Source organism: Pagrus major, chromosome 6, assembly GCF_040436345.1.
Source record: "Pagrus major chromosome 6, Pma_NU_1.0".
NCBI lineage: Eukaryota > Metazoa > Chordata > Actinopteri > Spariformes > Sparidae > Pagrus > Pagrus major.
The window spans coordinates 3,072,023-3,079,601 of record NC_133220.1 but is presented as its reverse complement, the minus strand read 5'-3'; the positions used below and the strand labels follow the sequence as shown (position 1 = coordinate 3,079,601).

General features: G+C 42.1%; 1 long non-coding RNA gene across 1 annotated transcript; it reads right to left on the bottom strand.

Annotated features, from left to right (window-relative positions):
- Positions 1-4,491: 4,491 nt before the first annotated feature.
- On the bottom strand, positions 4,492-6,691 carry LOC140997872 (uncharacterized). The gene is made up of 2 exons (XR_012179397.1): positions 6,176-6,691; positions 4,492-5,992 (listed from the first exon to the last, which is right to left on the bottom strand). It is a non-coding gene; the product is annotated as an uncharacterized lncRNA (long non-coding RNA).
- Between the last annotated feature and the right edge of the window lie 888 nt (positions 6,692-7,579).

Genomic DNA, 7,579 nt, shown 5'->3' with positions numbered 1-7,579 from the left:
AAACTCCTTCATGATTAAAGTCCTGCATTCAGAGTCACTAAAGGAAAAGTACAGAAGTAGTAGTTTAGTTTCAAAAGTAAAATGTCCCTTAGGACCAGTAGATGTTATGTTATGTACACGCACGTTCACACCCACACCTACATGCATGGGCACGCATACACACATGCACGCACGCAGATACGCACACAGACACACGCACACACACACACACACATAGAGCATAGTTCCTAATAAGCAATCACATAATATTGACTAATATTTTATATAGGCTGTAATTATCATACTGGGGAATACTAATGAACCCCAACCTGAACCTCAGGTTGGACTACACAGCTTTCATGTTTGGGCCGGGACACAACAGCAAGTCAGCAACAGACAGCAACATTCAACAACACTAGATCTTAATAGAATAATGCTGCAGGGCCAAGACAGCTGTTATTACAAATGAGAGCCATTCATGTCAAACGGCAGCGCCTGGTGGTGTTCATGTGTCTGCAGCTTGTTGCATGTTGTTGCTCTACTGTAGAAATGATTCTGAACCTTCTGCCAACTGCTCTGCACCGGCTGCTCCTGAAGCACCAGCAGGACTCGTGTCACCACCATCACCACCTTTGAATAGCAAACATGTGCTTACAGTGTTTTTCCACACGCTGTAGTTCATCCAGTGAGATAGTGCAGCCTGTGTCTCACTGGATTTGCCCTTGTATTCATATACATAATAATGGGACGATTATATCCCATTTGTTGCACAAATAAATAATTTCAAAAGCAGTAAATAAAAAAAAAGTGGCTTGTAAATCAGTGATTTTAAAATCCCAATCCTTATTTTAATTTCAAGGCCAGGGCCGAGTAGGCTGCATGTTTACACTGTGTAAAAGTGTACAGCCTCAAGGACCCTTGGGGGTCCCTGGACCTCACACTGACAAGAACCAGGGTTTTTTTAGATAACTTACATGCTGCTGGTCTGAGTGGCCTCTGATTGGCCCGGCCGCCTCTCTGACTTCGGGAACACTCCCGGTTCTGCCTGTTGACAGGTGGGTTTATACCTTCTTATACCTGCACAGCGGAATAATAATTCTAAGAGATGAACAGACGTTCAGACGTTTGTCTCTTCAGCCATCAACCTCTGTTGATGCCAAACTGCCAAAGTGTGCACAAACAAACTGTTCCCCGTGGACAGAGACAGAGACAGAGGGTGGTAACATCCCCCTGAGATCGTGGTGTCAGTCACACGTGACTCTGCCATATTTGGCGCATCAGCGCCTCCTCCTGAACAAATACGATGACATACATTCAAACACTCACCCACTCTCAACACTGCCTGTGGCCCGTCCGGGCCTGGCTGCTGTAAACCTGCTGTTTGTGTTGCAGTCAGCACGGCTGACCTGCAGCTTATGGCACCTGCAGCACATGGCACCTGCAGCACATGGCACCTGCAGCTTATGGCACCTGCAGCACATGGCACCTGCAGCACATGGCACCTGCAGCACATGGCACCTGCAGACCCAGCTCCCTCCCCAGGCAACCCCGCCACTTAACACTCATAAAACAGAAAAATAGGCCGACCTGTACCCAACACTAATAAATACATAGAAACTAAATAGCAGAGTACTTAGCTCGCCCGGGGTCTGAGCTTGTGCCGCCGTCCGACTCCCCGGGGCGGCGGCGGCGCTGGGCGGCGAGGACAGGAGCTGCTGGCGGCTGGTGGCGGCTGCGCGGCCGCACAGGGAGCGATGACGGCACAGCCTCTCTGTGTGGACCCTGGTCTGGCTACAGGAGGCAACCAGCCCCCCCTCCTCACACCTGAGCTGCTGACTCCCCCTGGCTACCTGACGCCCTCCCCGCCCATAGAGCGGTGCAGCCGTACGCGCTGCTCCTCTCTCCGCCATCAGTCACAGCTGCACCCGATCAGCCATTAAGGAGCCCCGCTGCTGACGTCACACACCAGGGCAGTCATGTATCAATGTTGCGTACGCACAAAAACGTGGCGTACGTCATTTTCCACGCCAACGATCAGATGTATCAAAAGTGAAATGACCGTGGAAATGTGCGGTGCCCCACGCACGTTTCTACAGCTATTGTTCCCTTGGCGACACGTTGAGGTGATGCTGGGAAACTGTTAATTATGTGAAAACAATTAGTCCTCAGAGTAATGTGCACATCAGAGACACATTCATGGACAATTAACACACACGTGTTTGCAATCATATGGATGGATATAAAAGCGCAAAGTGATGAAAAAATGGCATTAACAATGGCCTTGGCCTTGTTAGAAGACATCGCAAATGGTAATGTCAGACGTGAGAGGGTGTTTAGAGAATGGGAAGATCTGTTGGCAAATGACGACAACTGGCTCATGAGTCGTTTTAGGTTGCCGAGGCCAGTGTTACTGGAGCTGAACTGGGATCGTAAGAATGTCATCCAGGTACATCAAATTCCCATACAATGCTGTTGAACAGGCCAACATTAAAGCGCAATTTGCAGCAAGAGCCGGTGTCGGTAATGTAATCGGAGCTATTGACTGCACACATGTTGCTATAAAAGCGCCCTCACAGGATGAATTTGTTTTTGTCAACAGGAAACATTTTCATTCAATTAATGTTCAAATAATATGTGATGCGCAAATGCAGCTCACCAACATCGTGGCAAGGTGGCCTGGTTCAACGCATGACTCGTTCATTCTTACCAATAGCAGGGTTGGTAACAGGCTGGAGGCTGGCACGGTGCGCGATGGGTGGCTTCCCGGTGATTAAATAATGTATCCGTTTAATTGCGCCCCGAATGTAAACCAGCACAATGCCCATTTATATATATGATATATTCAAATATATGCATTTGTTTTTCCCTGGTGAAAATAGAGCGGCAGAGCTGTCTAACAAGCCCTTTATTGTCTCCTTGTGTTCAGTATTTGTGTCAATAAACGCGTGCGTAAAGTTGGAAATGTCACACTGCAGTAGCCACGGCGCACTTCTGCAAGTGCGATCAGTCTTGTCAATCCTTGTAATGAAGTTGTTTTGTCCTTCTGTTTGTTTCCCACTAAAGGTAGCATATATATATATATATATATATATATATATATATATATATATATATATATATATATATATATATATATATATATATATATATATATATATATATATCTGATGGTGCAGAGAGGGGAATCCCCGGTGGAGGCCCTATTTAAATTAATTTGCATATTTAAATGGGGCGTGGACAGGGAGGAGTTTAGCACTTCTACATGTGCGCTCATTCCACGTTGATTGGGATGTACAAAGGAAAAGTGCTTGGATCCATGTGTACGCACACTTTGATACATCTGATTTTTTTTGTGCGTATGACAGTTTCTGGATTCTAGCGTACGAAATGAGGCCCCAGGTGTCTCCCCTAATCTCACCACACTATGACACCACATTATACTGTGATCTCAAACCAAATCTGAGATCCTGACACACTACAAGACACCATTTTACAAGATCTTACCAACCATCTGCCCCGGGTGAGTCTGAAGTCAGCGGGTCCAAGATGCCGTCGTCGTCGTACGGATCCCTCTTTTTTTTTATATAAATCCGGGGTCCTGACAGTTTATGATGTAGCCTATATATTTAATTGCATATTTAATTATTAATTTTAATTTCGATATCCACAATCATCCCTATTGATTTAAATCAGTTTAAACTAAGTTTAAATTCAGTTAAACTGAGTTTTACTAAACTGAGATTAATTTTAAATGGTGCAACGGAGCTCTGCTTAATTTTAAACCTGGATTAACTCATTTTAAACCTAGTTTTACTAATCTCTGATTAGAGCTAATCTTAGATTAAATTAAACCTTGTTGGTGCAATCCAGCCTCAGTCTAATAAGAAATCACACACAATGCAGATCAGATCCAGAATATATAGTCAGACGCTCTTCCACCCTCATGATGCATTTAATGCCACCAACACCGGCCTGCAGCTGAATTAGACCAATGTGCTGCATGGATCTATTATAAGACATATATATATAATACATCCATGATTCTTCTTCTTCTTCTTCTTCTTCTTCTTCTGTGGTCAATGACAAGAGTAAAATACACCTTTAATCTTGAACTGTGTCATGAACAACACAGATATTTGTCAATTAAAAAAATATTTTTCCAAGTCATTAAAATCGCAGTTTGTTATTAATAAAGTAAAATCTCATGTGGTTTTGTGTTGAAGCGCTCAGTGAACGACATCGTCTCATCAACACACGTCACCAACACCAACATGGAGCCAACTGGGCCCAGAAAAGGTCGTAAGAAAGAGAGAGTTGGTTCTGGTTCAGTTCTGTGAGAAAATTATCTTTTAAACTGAAAAACATCATATGTGAGATTCATGACACAATTCAAACAGGATCAATGAATTATTTGTCAAATGTATCTGTTGAAGTCTTCTGAAATTGAAATCACTTTTATTTCTTTGATCACAGTTTGAACACAGAAACATCAGAAACAGTCACAACACACAGTTTTGACATTTTTCATGTTTTATTCAAACGTTTGTATAGAAATGATGAAGCGCTGCCTGAAGTGACATGAAACACTACAAGTGCATCATCAGTGAACAACAGAAACATCAGTGTGTAACTGGACCTGACAGACTGCCTGAGCACCTGGAAACATAATAAAGAACCAATACAGGCTCGTCCCAAATAATGGCAACAAATATAAAAGTCACATTATATTTACTTGTAGCTACAAAGTGTTCACACTGACTGACAGTGTTAACAGCAGCTTTAGTTCAGTGAAGTCTGATGGTTTTAAAGCACATGTGGAGCTCAGTCAGGAGCTTTAAGCACATCAAGCAGTCTGATAATATTTGGTCAATAGACGGCATTTATACAGCACTGCTGCCCTCATTCATCCATTCACTCACTCACTCACTCACTCACTCACCGATGGCAGTGAGCTACCATACAAGGTGCTGGTCTGACCATCGGGAGCAGTTTGGGCTTCAGCCTGTTGCTCGAGGACACTTGGACATGTGGACGGGAGGAGCCGGGGATCGAACCACCGACCCTGTGATTAACTGACCAGCTGCTGGAGACGCATCAGATAATCAGAGTATAAAAATAAAAGAATAAAGCAACATAGAACAGAGTGAAAGAGCTCGTCTTTGTCCTCAACAACATTAATAACAGAGTCAAAGTTTGTTTGGTCATTTTTTCTCTTAAAGCTTCACAAGAGTGGAACTGAATCTCACCAAATATCAGAATTCAACACAAACTTTTCATTTAATTCTCACTGAACAGAATAATTCATTAATAATCAGCTCTGTCAGCATTAAAGGCCACCTGCTCTCTCCTGTTACAGGTACACGTCACTGTGCTGCATGAGGACCCGCTATTATTGTGGAGGTCTGATAGTGATGTATATTAAGGTGCATGTTAAATAAAACAATGAACGAAACAAAATTAAACTACTTTAACAACTCCTGAGACAAAACCGACAGGTTTTTTAATGAGGTCAGTCAGTGGAGGTGAATCAAACGTATCAGGTAAGTGTTACTGCTGAACACTGTTCTTTACAAATATACTCAACACAATAATAACATAATAAAAATGAAATAAAACTGTGTTCTGAGTGTGTTAATTTTCATTCATAAATATCGCAGAATTGTGGAAAGTACATTTTTACAAAATTACTCTCATTTGGACGCTTCCCGATGTTGTTACCATGGTTACGCCCTTGTGTCGGACTGACAGGCCCACATCTCAACCCTTTAAACTGACTTTAAAACAGGTCTTAACCCTCAAACTGCCTGAAACAACCAGTCAGAACATCCTCACCATCATCCAGCATCGTCTGAAACTCAAACTGGGTCTTATAATGTTTAACTGTTACAACTCACACATACAGCAGCAGCAAACTTCACAGCACATGCAAAGAGAGTTACATTTCTGGATCAGCTGGATTCTTTCAACGAGGTCGATGAGTTGGGTTCAGATTGAGGCTCTGTCTTCTCCTCGTCTGCAGGAAGGAAAACAAAGTTACATTCAAGAAAATCTCAAATGTCTTGAGTGTAAATATCAACAGAACGATTCATGTCAGAGATAAAACATCTGTCAAGACTCTGAACATGAGATACAGATAATGAATTAGTTGTGTTGTCAGTTTATCATGAATATTAATTGATACATAATTCAAATTTACCTTTCTGACGATTTTCTTTTCTGAGATGCCTGATGTAAAGCCCAGCGACAACAACAGCAGCAACTAAAAGGAGGCTGAGAACCACAATGGTAACAACCAATCCAGCAGACGACCCTGAAACTGATACAAAGTGAGTGCATCAGTCAGAAGGTCAGTGCAGATGATAAACAGCAGACTGGACCTCACAGCTCACACAGAACAACTAAAGGTGAGTCTGCTCCTGAAATCTGAACTTGTTTCACATGAAAACTCCACTGGGATGAATGTGAGCAGGAACAGTGATGTGAGCTCTGATCTCAGGTCCAGTTTCCTCCTGCTGGGCTCCACAGCTCAGAGGCTGCTTCTGGTTCTGGTCCCAGCAGTGAAGAAATAAATGGACTTAGTTACAGTCCATCACTTTGATCTGACAGTAAAAACACAGGATCATCTGATAAAATATAAAACTTCTTCACAATACTTTTACTGATACTTTTACACTTTTACTCAGGTGGACTTTTACTTGTAACAGAGTATTTTTACTTTGTGTTTCTGCTACTTTCACTTCAGTAAAGTATCCGATTACTTCTTCCACCACTGACTACTGTCCAGAAACATGAAGGTTAAAATCACTGTGAGCTTCTTGGTGCTGGTCGGCTCCACAGTTATTGGGCCTGATGGGAGCAGATCAACACACAGTCTGTAGATTATTGAAGCTGAGTCTCAGTAGAAGACAGAAGTTTTCACTCAGTTTGAAATATTTTCAACATTTTTAAAATCTGATGAGGATCCTTTAGATCTGATTAATAAAAAGTGTGACTATATGTAATGAGAGGGACTTTTTACAGTGTAAAATGAGCCTGGTGCTGCCCTCTAGTGGACAAACTGTGTCATGAAGACTCTGATTCTCAGTCACAGTCAAACATCAGTAAATGTTGGAGGTGCTGAACATTTCTTCACTCCTGGTTTCAGGCTCAGACAGAAGAGGAAGACTCCTGCTCAGATGTATAAACCACAGTGTTACAGTTCATCTCATGTGTTCATCTCATTGTCACTTTAAGTCAAAACTTAATGCTGGATTTTAAGTTAATTCATCTTGTAATTAACCAACTCTGCTGCAGTTAATGAATAAAGTACCAGGAAGCTGTTTGTCATGTTGGACCTTCACTGCAACACAACGGTTATAATTACAAGTTTACATCGTCCAGTAAAAACTGCAGCTCCACAGCCTTTATGTTCAGTGTCATGAAGAAGTATCTGACTCCTTCCTGATTTATTCCATGTTTGTATATTTGTCACATTTAATTGTTTCAGATGTTCAAACAGAATCAAATATGAGGCAGAGACAACCTGAGTTAACACAAAATACAGTTTCTAAATGATCTATTTAATTATTGAAGGTAAAAACCAGGACGACAAAGTCTTTTT